The sequence below is a fragment of the Pinus tabuliformis genome, chromosome 5_1 (assembly GCF_031772625.1).
Source record: "Pinus tabuliformis cultivar Carrire ecotype Pingquan chromosome 5_1, CPIR1, whole genome shotgun sequence".
Lineage (NCBI taxonomy): Eukaryota > Viridiplantae > Streptophyta > Pinopsida > Pinales > Pinaceae > Pinus > Pinus tabuliformis.
Window position 1 is genome coordinate 639,763,864 of NC_142305.1, and position 13,162 is coordinate 639,777,025.

At 42.3% G+C, this 13,162-nt stretch overlaps 1 pseudogene; it reads right to left on the reverse strand.

Moving 5' to 3' along the window:
- Window positions 1-3,197: 3,197 nt before the first annotated feature.
- LOC149166603 (pathogenesis-related thaumatin-like protein 3.5 pseudogene) lies at window positions 3,198-11,203 on the reverse strand (annotated as a pseudogene).
- Between the last annotated feature and the right edge of the window lie 1,959 nt (window positions 11,204-13,162).

Sequence of the window (13,162 nt, forward strand, 5' to 3'; positions counted from 1 at the left end):
CTTTCTCTCTAACATCAATATTTCTTAACATCAGTGTTCATAAGGCATTTAACATATATAGTTGGGTTTTTTTGTGTGTGTAAAGTTCCACATTTTATAACTGAATAAGAACATTACAAAAGATGATTAAAATGATTCTCTGCACTATTGGCCTGCCAATAAGGAAACCAACCATTAACACGGATTGAATAACTTAAGATTACATAATTCTTGTTTTGATAAAAGGAAAAAAAAAGTACGTGAGCCCACACTGAATTTCAATAGGTTACAAACATACTGGCCCTCAATTTCAATAGGTTACAAACATATTAGCCCTGTTCTACAGAGCTATCTAAACCAAGCCAAACAGAAAGAAACAACCCATGATCAATTAAGACAAAATATAAGACCATGGTGTAACCTGGAAGAAATGCACTAACTGAGTTCGAGTAGCAAAAGCCCAAGAGGACAAGTTGTATTTGTTCTGCAATGAACCACGAAGAAACCACAAACCGCGAACAGCAAAGGAGCGAGCATATATACCCATGAAGGAGCCATGAGCAACAAACCATGAACTGCAATCTCCCTTCGACCTGAGCTGGAGCCTTTAACTGCCACCCTGAGCTCGCAATTACCGTGAAGCCCGCAGAAGGCAGAGAAGACCCCAACGAGAGTTAACAACCCCCAGGTATTCAACCATTGGGATAGAGCTGAGTTTTAAATTCGAGGAATGTAGCCACTAAAGTACAACCAGTGATTTGCATTGAACCTGACACTGCATTAATATAGCTAAAGTACAACCAGTGATTTGCATTGAACCTGAGACTGCATTAATATAGCTTACGAATTGTGAGGAATCAAAGAATCCTTTCAGAAAACTAAAACATGATGGTAAACCAGGGAGGCCATTTGGGATTCCAAAACCACCATGCGAACATGGGAGGTTGAAGGTGGCCAAATGATAAACAAATTGTGAGACTGACCCTTCATCGCTGAGAAGACCAGAATAGGCCAAGAAATGGCCCAACCAAAGAATGGGAAGAAATTATTAATGTGGCAGGCATGACGGCCTTGCAGAGACAAGACGAAGGTAGAATGCATTGCAAACTCTTACGAATTCCTTGCAGAATCACATACTAAAAACGAAACAAATCTAAGGAAGGATTGATGACGTCGCTTTCGTCCAGAGCCAAGATGAACTTCTTTGTGTAATTATGTAATGAAATGATGAGTCTGTGAGCCGAGTCCTGTGTACGCTGGCCAAGGCCGAGTTAATGCATCCATCACAGGGGAATTTAACGAAGCGTGCCGGGAATTTTAATGGGAAGAGGTTAAATGTTTGAGAATTCTTTTCAATCATCTTGCTGTTTTTCATCATCATGTGTACAGGGAGAAAAACATAAAAACATATAATTTAATAGCTTGGGTTTATAATATTAATAATTTACTGCTTTTATAATTTAATCTCTTGAGTTTATAATATTAATAATCTTTTGGGTTTATTAATCTTTGGAGTTAAAACTATTAATTTATAGGGTTTATAAATTCCTTGGGTTTTTAATATTGCTCCATTTGATTTGTTGATCAATTAGGTTTATAATATTTATTCCTAGGGTTTATTAATCCATTGGGTATATAATATTATTAATCTTATAGGTTTGTTAATTCCTTGGTTTTAAAATGTTAATTCCTACGATTTATTAATGAAGTGTGTTTTAAATATTGATTGATTTATTAATCCGGTGTCTTTTTAATATTGATTCCTTGGATTTGTTTTTTAATATTGATTGTTTGGGTTTGTTGATCCTTTATGTTTATAATATTTATGACTTGGGTTTACTAATTGATTGGGTTTATGATATTAAACTGTTGGGTTTATTAACCACTTTGGTTTATAATATTAACAATCACATGAGCTTATTAATCCCTTGAGTTTAATAAATTGCTAGGGTTTATTAATCCATTCTGTTTTTAATATTGGTCCTTAGGATTTGTTGATCCCCTGGGTTTATAATTGTATTCTCTTGTGTTTACTAATTCCTTGGGTTTATAATATTAAACCATTGGGTTTATTGGTGCCTTGGGTTTATAATATTAATAATTCCTTGAGTTTATAATTTAATATCGTTTGGGTTTGAAATATTTATTCATAGGGTTTATTAATCATTTTGTTTTATAATATTAGTCTATTGGAATTTTCCATCCTTGGGTTTATAATATTAATAATCCCTTGAGCTGATTAAACTATTATTATTACTAAGCAATAGCATAATATATTTTTAGTTTAATTTATAATCTATATATTTTTGATATTTTTAATTTAGTGTAAGCAACTAAATGAAAAATATTAACAATTATATTAATAAATATATAATAATTATTCACGATATTGGTGAGAGATAAATACACATTAAACATAATAAAAAATACTATTATTATATTTATGTGAATTATATTATAGTTTGAATTATATCTATTTATATACTAACAAAAAAAATTAGAGTATATATATATATATATATAATATTTTTAATATATTCTAATTAAATATATAAAATATATTGACAATTATATTCATAAATATATAATAGTTATTGATGAGAACATAATAGTGACAATAAATATATATTATTAGTAGTAAGTAAATGTTATTAGTATGTTATAGGTGAATTATATTATAGTTTTAAATATAATTATTAATATATTAGCAAAATTTTATGTAATATCTAATATTATATTAATACAAAATAATGTTAATATAATAAGTATAATTATATAAATATAAAATAATATGGCTATTATTGTATATATAGTTATAAATAATTAACTTTTTTAAAATATATTTAAGAATTATTAATGTGGTAGGTGGTGAATATACGCTATGTCAACCACATTAGTACATGTAATTATGTTAGTTTATCCAAAATTAAAATTCGGATAATTCAAATAGTAGTATTGGAAAAGTAAACTTTTCTTCAGTGCAAATAATTCATTCTCCTTCTCATAGTGAGTAATATATAATAGCTAATGTATTAGGTGCAGAAAATTATGTGTTACACTACACAACACACAGCCTTGTCGATGACCAGAAGACCCTCTTTGTTGGTAGCCGTAATAAAGGTAATGCAATTATTGAGTAATAACACAACAGTGGAGGCCAAGTGTAAGTAAACCTCTGAAGAGACTTTAACGCAGAAAACCGGAGAAGTTTATACGATCTAATTTTGCTTGCAGAAGGTGATTGTATAACTAGCATCACTGCAAGTGAAAGCGCTGGTGGCGTCGTCGTAAGCGTAGTTGTACGCTGTTGGGAAGGCGACCTTCAAAACCTTCAAGTACTCGTTAGGAGGACATGTGTCAACAGTGTTATTGTTAGGACCTGCGGTCTGTGCGATGGGCACGGCGACTCCATCGGGCGAAGGGCGTGCAAAATATGGAACGAAACGATCCAAGAAACGAGTTTATAAGGTGTTGGATGAGTTGGGCGGGCCGACCCTCCTCTTGGGCAAGACAACACATGTTGAACGAGTCAGCTTGGGCATTTGGTGTGGGTCGGTCGGGTGACATAACCCGCCACCCGCCCATATATATTGGAGGGCGTTTGGAGGCAAACGACCATCATTTGATCACACATGTTCGAACAACGAGTTCTGCAGTGCGTGGATGAGCCCGCATGACGGGCGGAACTCAGGTGGAAAACTCGTTCGGGAATTCGTTCGAGAAGTCGTTCGAGGAAGTCATTCGAGAATTAGTTGGGAATTCGTTCGAGAATTCATTCGAGGAAGTCATTCGAGAATTTGTTCGAGAAAGTCGTTCAAGAAGTCGTTCGAGAAGTCATTTAGGAAAATCGTTCAGGAAAGTCTTTCAGGCATAACTCGGGCAAGGTCGTTCGGACGACCTGGGTGAGGTCGTTTGAGCGACTCGAGTGAGGTCGTGTGGCGACCTGGGTGAGGTCGTTCGGGCGAACCGAGTGAAGTCATGTGGCAACTCGGGTGAACGAGCTTGGGTGAACGAGTTGGTGAACGGGTGGACGTGCGGATGGGTAGTCGAGCGAGGGCGTGCCGTGCACGCCAAAACGAAGAATCATGCGGACGGGTGACCGGGTGAGGGCGCGTCGTGCATGACGAAACGGTGGAAACGGTGAAGTGTTGAGATTGTGAACGAAGGTGTGACTCGTGCAAAGGTGCCCGTGTGTGGCGACTTGGTTACGAAGAAGCGCACCCAAGTTGGGCAAACAACACAAACGTGCGACGAGGTGAACGAAGGGTTGGTGAGTCGTGTCGCGACCATGCGGAGGTGTTGACGAATTGGGCAACCGAGTTTCCTGAAGTTGTGAAAATTGGCTGTGTAAATTTGGGGTTTCCCAAGATTTAACTTGTACTTTGTAAAGTGAAGATTGTATAATATATTAATTCGGGCAGACTCATATTGCAAGGAGTTGCCCCTCCCTTTATACTATTGTGCATTTCTGTTGTATAATGCTATTTATGTGAATGTTATGAGCTTTCACTTGTATAAAGGAAACATAATAATACTTGGTAATGAAAATAATACTAAGTGTTGTATAATGTTGTTTATGTGAATGTTATGGGCTTTCACTTGTATAAAGGAAACATAATAATACTTGGTAACGAAAATAAAACTAAGTATGGAATGTTAGGCGTAGTCTATAATCGTAAGTATTGGTGAAAAGAAAACGATTGGTAGTGCCACACCTCGCTATAAGTGGTTGAAAAACTACCGCAGGTGTAGGGGTGTGACAGGTGGTATCAAAGCTAGTGCCGAGGAGTCGGTGCTGGTGTTGAAGCATTGAAGCTAATACATACCTACACTTCATGACAGGTGGTATCATAGCTGGTGAACTGAATCAAGGAGCTGATTCTACGAAAACCGAAGACTTGGCAGGGAGCTCAAGTTTTGCAGGTGACGGGTGGAATATTAGGGTGATTCAGGTGAAAGGTGAAACAAGTTTAGCAGAGGAGAAGCTTTGTGCTTGGGCCAAGCTGAACGATAAGGCATGGCAAGTTTGGAAGAATGCGAAGGGAATCTCTTGCTTACCTTATACAGGTTGAAGCGGTTGAAATAAGAGAATCCTCGAATTCGAAAGGAACTTGAAGTCTTGGAAAAAAATGTTGAAGACGAACTTCTTCAACTTGGTTGGATAATGGAGCAGGATGAAGCTGCAGATTGTGCTAACAGGGAAGAGGAAGCCACGATGATTGAGGATGTTGTAGACGTGACAACAATGGAGGATGAACTTGAGATTGATCAAGTTGGACCAGGATCGTGCAGCTTGCAGACATGGATGGATGAGGACACTCTTATGGAGGAACCTCATGATGATGATGTAAGTATTGTTGATACTTGTGTTTCACTTGAGAATTTGTTAGATGGACTGTATGCAGGGAAGAGCAAAGTTAGTTTGCCGATGCAAGGGAGAATCTTACCATGGATGTCTATGATGAGACCTTATATGGAGAAGCAAGGATTGTTGATTGTTGCAGGACTTGTTGGGGTTGTTTTTGACCTTATGGTAGAAGGTACAAAGGCCCGTGATAAGGGAGGAACATGATGATCGTTGCGGAGGATTGGGTCATGCTTTAGCCACATGGAGAATTGGCTAAGTGCCCGGCATGACTCATGGACAGATTGAGGAGGGCACACACTTGAGTTGCTTGGGTGGACTTCTCATGGCAGAGACCAAGAGATAGTCTTGGTGGAACCTTTAGTGTGACAGCTATGATGGAGAGACTCATGTGATGATGATATGGTTGGGTGACTGAGTTCACTAGACCGAAGATTGCAGACTTGGATGGGATGACCGATTGTTGTGATGGGTCTACTTGGTTGGACTACATGGGCAACTTAGTCATGGACATCAGGTTGGAAGCATGGAGCATGGTAGTCTTATGCGGGGACATTATGTAGGAGAACTTATAGAGGTGTCATATGGGCATCCAATGAGGAGTGCCAAGGCAGGAATGTTGTGTAGGTGGATTTGTTGTTGTGACATGGAGATGTTTTACTTATGAGCCGATGGAGAGGTTGTGCACTCTTGTACAACAAGGCCATGGACTTGGATGGAGTTGTGAGCAGAATATGGAGCATTCCTACTACATGGAGGGCTGAGGCATCTTGCAGAGACCTTTGGGTCGAGACTTGTATGCTTGCTGAGATGTTGGTTGGAGATGACTCATGGAGCTCATGATGACATGAGGTTGTGACTTTCAGGGACTTCATATATGGTTGACTTAGAGGATCTGATGCATTGAGGAGCTGAGGTCAGAGACTTTGATGCAGGATGGGGTGCATACTTTCAAGTATATGTATGAGAATGGCTTGAAAGAGTGACTTGATGTGGAGGATCGATATGAGACACTTTGGAGTGATGGAGTTACAACAATGATGATGCCTTGGTGACAACACTTGGGCATGGGTTGAGCCGAGACTTAACCACTTTTGACACATGGGGGCTGATTGATCTATGATCATGGGTAGCACATGGATAGATGAGATAGGTGTATACTTGTTTCTATGGCAGACTTGAGGGATGGCACATTGCAGATATGATGGAGGTTGCTTCATGGACCTGGATGTGGCACATCGAGAGTCAGGTTGATGAGAAGGTCTCTTCATATTGAGGAGATACACATATGGATGATGATGTGGGGGTAGATGTGGCTGATTTCATGCAGCACATTAGTACTAGACATCATGGACAACATGTTGCAGATGAGATGAGGGCTACTTCATGGACCTGAGCATGGCTTACACTTATATGGAGATGGATTCTTGATCGAGTTGAGGATGTGATGGGATGTTCTGAGAAATAGCTGATGATGGCATGAGGATGTTCACTCTCATGGTTTGAGTGTGACAGTTGGACTGATCACCCGACTAGTTCAAACATGGGGTCCGGAAGTGTACAAATATGTGTTAGCATTTGTTGGAGTATCATGGCAGCAGTTCACTCGAGGATGACACATGACGGGGTCGACACGAGATGTTGTAGTGGACATGTAGCTTGAGATGGAGGGACCAGCCTTCCACGGCGGGGAGCAACATGTGGAGATTTTGACAGGGTAGTCGATGGTCATGGATTGAGATGATTTCCGATGTATGACATACCAATGGGGTGTATACCTTGGTATGGTGATCTTGGTGACAGATGGTTGTCAGGATGAGATATTGCTGAGGATGACAATGACTTCCAGTGGGGGAGGATGTTAGTACCTGCGGTTCGTGCGATGGGCAGGGCGACTCCACCGTGCAAAGGGCGTGCGAAATATGGAACGAAAAGAGCCAAGAAATGAGTTTATAAGGTGTTGGACGAGTTGGGTGGGCCAACCCTCGTCTTGGGCAAGACAACACATGTTGAACGAGTTGGCTTGGGCATTTGGTGTGGGTCGGCCGGGTGGCATAACTCGCCACCCACCCATATATATTGGAGGGTGTTTGGAGGAAAACGACCATCATTCGATCACACGAGTTTGAACAAGGAGTTCTACAGTGCGTGGATGAGCCCGCACGAGGGGTGGAACTTGGGTGGAAAACTCGTTCGGAAAGTCGTTCGAGAAATTCGTTTAAGAAGTTCCTCGAGGAAGTCGTTCGAGAATTCGTTCAGGAAGTCATCCGAGAAGTCGTTCGAGAATTCGTTCAAGGAAGTCGTTCAAGGATTCTTTTGAGGAAGTCATTCGAGAAGTAATTTGAGAAATCGTTCAGGAAAATCGTTCAGGAAATTTTTTCGGGCAGAACTCAGGCGAGGTCATTCGGGAAACCTGGGTGAGGTCGTTCGGGCGACTCGGGTGAAGTCGTGTGGTGACCTGGGTAAGGTCGTTTAGGCGAACCGGGTGAAGTCGTGTGGCGACTCAAGTGAACGAGCTCGGGTGAATGATTTGGTGAATGGGTGGATGTGCGGACGGGTAGCCAGGCAAGGGCGCGCCGTGCACGCCGAAACGAAGAATCGTGCGGGCAGGCGACCGAGTGAGGGCGCACCGTGCATGAAGAAATGGTGGAAACGGTGAAGTGTTGAGATTGTGAACGAAGGTGTGACTCGTGAGGAGGCGCCCGTGTGTGGTGACTTGGTTACGACGAGGCGCGCCCAAGTTGGGAAAACAACACGATCGTGCGACAAGGTGAACGAAGGGTTGGTGAGCTATGTGGCGACCATGCGAAGGTGCTGACGAGCTGGGCAACCGTGTTTGCCAAAGTTGTGAAAGTTGGCTAAGTGTAAATTTGGGGTTTCCCAAGATTTAACTTGTACTTTGTAAAAGTGAAGATTGTATAATATATTAATTCAAGCAGACTCATATTGCAGGGAGTTGCCCCTCCCTTTATACTGTTGTGCATTTCTGTTGTATAATGTTGTTTATGTGAATGTTATGGGCTTTCACTTGTATAAAGGAAACATAATAATACTTGGTAATGAAAATAAAACTAAGTATGGAATGTTGGGCATAGTCTACAATCGTAAATATTGGTGAAAAGAAAATGATTGGTAGTGCCGCACCTCGCTATAAGCGGTTGAAAGACTACCGCAGGTGTAGGGGCGTGATAGTTATGGTCGCTAGTGCAACGGTACTTGGCAAACTTGAACGCATCACATGCGCTCCTGCAAGCAATCAATTGCCCCTTATTGTCCTTGACGATGAGCTCGGTTGAGCAGCTGCTCAGAAGATCAGCGACACATCTAGCTACCAGGTAGTTTCTAGTTCCACCCTCCTCATTGATGTTCAACGAGATGTTGAAGTCATCGACAAGGCTCATGTCGTAGAAATCCTTGTTGCCATTACCACCAATTGTGAACTCGACCAACGTAACAGGTGGAGCTCCACTGGCACTATCACGCCCCCAAGCCGGCGGTAGTCTTTCAACCGCGCTAGGCGAGGTGCAACACCACCGAACACTTTCTTTTCACCAGTACTTATGTTTGTGGACTATGCCTAACCACTTTATCCTACTTATTTTGTGTTTGGCAACCAAGTATTATTAATGTTTCCTTTATACTGATGAAAACCTATACACATTCATTATCATCAACAATTATAAATGAAGAACACAATTGCACAGTATAAAGGGAGGGGCAACTCCCTGAACAATGAGTCTGCTTGAAATATATATTATACAATCTTCAATATTACAAAGCTTTACAAGCATACTTGGAAACACCAAGTTTCATACTTAGCCAAATTTACAACCTTGTCACACCTCTGTGCGACAACCAAGATTTCCTTGCCCAAGGCAAGCGGGCGTGCCCTCACACGAGCTGCCTTCTGCACTTCACAGCCGAACCTTGTCTTCGTGCATGACCAGCGGGTGACTCCACCAAGTCACCAAGACACCCTCTTCGCACAACCGGCTTCACCAAATGTCTCACTGTGCACACTTGCATGACGGGCAGGTGCTCACCCGAGTCACCCAATAACCCGTGCCAAGTCATTACACAAACCGAGCGCCCACACCTTCGTTCAACCGTCGGGCGCTCCTTTGTACAACCGGGCATCCACACCCATGCATGCCCTACACTTCAACCGGTGGGCGCTCCTCTACCCATGCCCTCACCCAAACCAAGACAATGTGTTTCCCTCATGTAGCCTTGCCCAAGGTTGGGCGCATCACCGTGTTGCGCCTTTCCTTCTATTGCTGTGACTATACTTATTCTACGCACTTCTCCTTTGTTGGATGAGCGAAGATCGAATGATGCAAATGACTCCAACTCGCGCACAATATATACGCTGCTCAACGGTTATGCCATTCCCTTGGCCGACCCGTTCAATTCATCAACCAACATTTCTTTTCATGCTTGTGGCTTGGTCGGCCCGTCGACCAACGCCCTCAACCATTACTTCCAACCATCGGCTTCATATCATGAATGCCCCATGCTGTTCATCATATAAACATGGTCGCTCAACCCATCTACGCATTTTATCTTATGTCTCCTCGCGCGCTAGTCGTAGAGCTTCCATAACTCATCGCTCAAGTCACACTTCATGCCGGGAGCATGTGTCAAGGACTGCAGGTCCTTACATCCTCCTCCACCTGAAGTCATTATCGACCTCGACAACATACCATCGTGGTAGCCACCCACCAAGATCAATATTTCCATATCCAAACAATCTTATCCATGATATCGACTCCTCCACATACTGCAAATATCCCTGCAACATATGTAGAACCACTGTCTCCATCATGTCTCGTCCTTATCCTGTAGTCTTCCATCAGTTTCCAACGCACTCCTATCATGCGTTAGAATGTAGCCTCGACAGCAACATCTCTCTGTACATTGGTACCCCTCATGACTCGAACTAGTCGGGTGATCAGTCCAACTGTGATGCTCAAATCATATGAATGCACATCCTTATGTCCCCATTCGTCTTTCCCTAACTTCTGCTACATCTCGGACTCATCAAGAATCTATCCAATTCCCATGCTCAGGTCCATGGAAACTCCATCCCATCTGCAACATGTTCAGCTCGTGGCCTTGTTGCACAAGAGTGTACAACCTCTCCATTGGCTCATACATCTCCATGTCATAATAGCATCTGCACAACATCCTTTGCTTCGTCATTCCCCATAGAATGTCCATGAATGACACCTCTACACATGCTCCTACATAATGTTCCTGCATAACTGTCATGCTCCATATCTCCAACCTGATGTCCATGGCTCTAGTTGTCCATGATGTCCACCCATGTAGACTCCATCCCAACATCTGGTCATCTGCATCCAAGTCTGCAATTTGTCATAAAGAAGCCTCCTCCCAAGGCCCCTTGCTAAATTGGTGTAGCTCCTTTCAAACAAGGTCCCTACACCAACCCATCTCCAAGGTTGTCTATAGAGAAAGGAGGGCCAGGAAGTTTCCTCCCTGACTCTCATCCACCCATGTATCAGATTGATGTTGTGTCTTCAAGTATTTGTGCACAACCTCAATCTCCTCACATGTACCCCTAAGCTCTCCAAGCTTTTCCCTTGTCAATTGAAAGTCATATATGCCCATAGCATACCTGCAAAAATCCACTACGCCAGCCAGCTCTCTACCTGCATAATCCTCTCCAACCACTGCCTCTGAAGTAGTACTCATACTCCCTTCTTTCGCAACTCCATTGTGAAGATCATTAATAGAAGATGTCTCTGTCAAGTGCTTCAAGGTTTCTGAGATTTCCCTCTCACTTACTTCATTCTTCCTCGCTCTTGCAACGAAGTCAATCAGCTTCCCTTCCTTCATTGTTTGAGGCATACTCCCAAGTCCTCTTTGCTCCACATCCTCATGCTTCACATTTGGATCTTTGGGATACAAAGTCATAGAATTCATCCTCGGTCTATACCCCAAGCAATTATTTCTATTCATTGGAACCATCATGGTTCTTCCTTCAGCTGTGATCAAGAGAATGTCCCGGTCCACCATTGGTATGGCTTGTGCAAGCTTCATGAAATATTTCCCCAGCACCATAGAATGATCATCCATGTCCACGATCCTCAAGTCCAACTTTCCAAACCACGATCCCACTCTCACCTGAGTGTTTTCCATCACACCAATAACAACTTTCATGGTAGAGTTGACTGCTTTGAAAGCACTCCATTCCCTCTCCATCTTCGCTTTCTTCCCAAAAGACTTTGTTGCTTTCTTACTTAAGAAGCTATGAGTAGCCCCCATATCCACCAAAGCTACAAATCTCTTGCCCTTCACGGTCACCTGCACAAAACTCAGCTTCAAGGCATCACCTCCTTCTGTCGGCTTTATCTTGTGTCTCACATCAGCAACCTTCTTCAAGAATTTGGCCTCAGAAGTGTCAATTGGCTTGTGCTCTAACTTGACATTCCTCCTAAGGTACTTTACTTCCTTTCTTGGCTCTTCTAAGCAACTCGATCCTGGCTTAGCTTGATTCCCTTCAAGATTTCCCTCCATCACATTCTACTCAAGTGCACCAACCAAGTACCCATTAACTACTTCCATAGAACTAAGCTTCCGAACATCCTTTGGATTGTCTCGGTAGTGAGTTCCCAGCCTGTCAATGTAGGCGAGCTCTTCCTGCTCAATTACAATGATCTTCTTACCAAGAAGCTTCTTCTTTATCTCCTCCTCATTTTGCTTGATTTCGGCTTCCACCATGGAACTCTTCTTTATTAACTGGGCTCTTTCATCCAGGAGCTCTTGAAGACCAATAACACTTTGTCGAATCTCCTCATCAAGTTCCTTGAGTTCACCATCTATCGTACTTCCACATTGGCTTTTGAGTTCTTCAAGTTCCCTCCTTAGTTCTGAATAGCTTCCCCAAATCTTCATGTTCTCAACCTTCATCTAAACCCAGTTAGAACACAATTGACCCATCTGTTCCAACACTTTGTACCAAAAGACTTCACCTGCATTATGGCTAGATTCACCTGTCATAGGTTCATCCACCATCTTTGCCTTTCAGTCTTCTCCAAGTTCCCTGCAAGACATGAACCAGCTCTTGTTCCACTTGTATGTGAAATCAGATTCCTTCACCTGTAAGTACCTGTCACCACTATCATCAACTTCCAAGTGTATATACACTTGCTTCACCCAACTTCCTGCAAGACTCCTCCAAGTATTCAGAATAGCTTTGATACCAACTGTCACGCCCCCAAGCCGGCGGTAGTCTTTCAACCACGCCAGATCATCTGCTTGCAGCTGTTCACTAGTGTGAACGTCATCCCGCTTGCTCCACTGCACCCTACAACAATAAAAAAACAAATTAATAATGATCCCAAACTCATCAGTGAGATGTTTAGATAGGAGGAGCATGGGTGAATTTATTATAGGAGTTTCTCACCGAGTATGAGTGCCATCATCATCAAGTACGCTACGCTCAGCCCATTCAAAGCCATGAATGTAGAAACCATCGGAGTAGAATTGATGTATTGATATCGTCCTAAGATGAAAGCCAAACAACGAATATCTATAATGGGGAGGCAAGAAGCCAATATTTATAGCTGAGTCCACCGAGGAAGTCCTGTGTGACATGAAGACACAGAGGAAAATGGGATAGGATTTGGGTGGATAAGAACGGTGGATTGGGTTTCAAGTTTCAACAAGGACAGCTGCCTAGCAGCAAGTCTTTGCCTTTTTTGGCAGGAAGTGGCTCCAGCTTGCGTATTAAGGTTAGTGCCAATATCTCAAAGTGTTTAGATATATAAACAAAAAAATAGATTAGTAATACAC